The sequence below is a fragment of the Primulina eburnea genome, chromosome 13, assembly GCF_022965805.1.
Source record: "Primulina eburnea isolate SZY01 chromosome 13, ASM2296580v1, whole genome shotgun sequence".
Classification (NCBI taxonomy): Eukaryota; Viridiplantae; Streptophyta; class Magnoliopsida; order Lamiales; family Gesneriaceae; genus Primulina; species Primulina eburnea.
The window spans coordinates 23,790,747-23,791,429 of NC_133113.1; the positions used below are offsets into that span (position 1 = coordinate 23,790,747).

The 683-nt window shown below is 46.6% G+C and overlaps 1 non-coding gene across 1 annotated transcript; it reads right to left on the reverse strand.

Moving 5' to 3' along the window:
* LOC140811010 (small nucleolar RNA R71) lies at positions 1-107 on the reverse strand. Its single transcript, XR_012113403.1, has one exon. It is a non-coding gene; the product is annotated as a small nucleolar RNA R71 (small nucleolar RNA).
* Between the last annotated feature and the right edge of the window lie 576 nt (positions 108-683).

Sequence of the window (683 nt, forward strand, 5' to 3'; positions counted from 1 at the left end):
AAGCTGAGAGCCGACATTACTACTTTTGCTCAATATGAGCTTGAGTCACTTTACGAGGCGTGGGAGCGATACAAGGATTTATTGAGGAGATGTCCACACCATGAGCTACCTCTTGGGTTAGTTGTTCAAACTTTTTACTACGGTCTGCTTACTTCTAACCGTACCATGATAGATGCTGCTGCCTGTGGTAACTTGCTGAGAAAAACGGCTGAGGAAGGATATGAATTATTGGAGGAGATGGCTGCTAGCAGCTATCATCCTCATTCTGATAGGCAGAAACGAGGTGCGGGGGTTAATCAAGTTACTGATTTGTCTGCGGTGTCAGCACAGTTGGAGGCTTTGAACAGAAAGATTGATGAGATGAGTGCGAGTGGATCGGTTATGCGTCTGCAAGAGATTTTCTGTGATAAGTGTGGAGGTGAGCATGACGTGCAGGATTGCCAAGATGGCAATCCATTCTATGTGCCTGAGGGAGCAAAACACGTGGGATTCCAGAACCGTCCTAGAAATGACCCTTATTCAAACTCCTATAATCCGGGATGGAGGAATCACCCAAACTTTTCGTGGGGAGGTCAAAACAACCAAAACCGCCAACAAAGAGGGCCACCACATGGGATGCACCAAGGATTCAAGCCAGAACCGCCTAGGGAGGAGAAGTCAAATTTAGAGCAAATGATGACTAA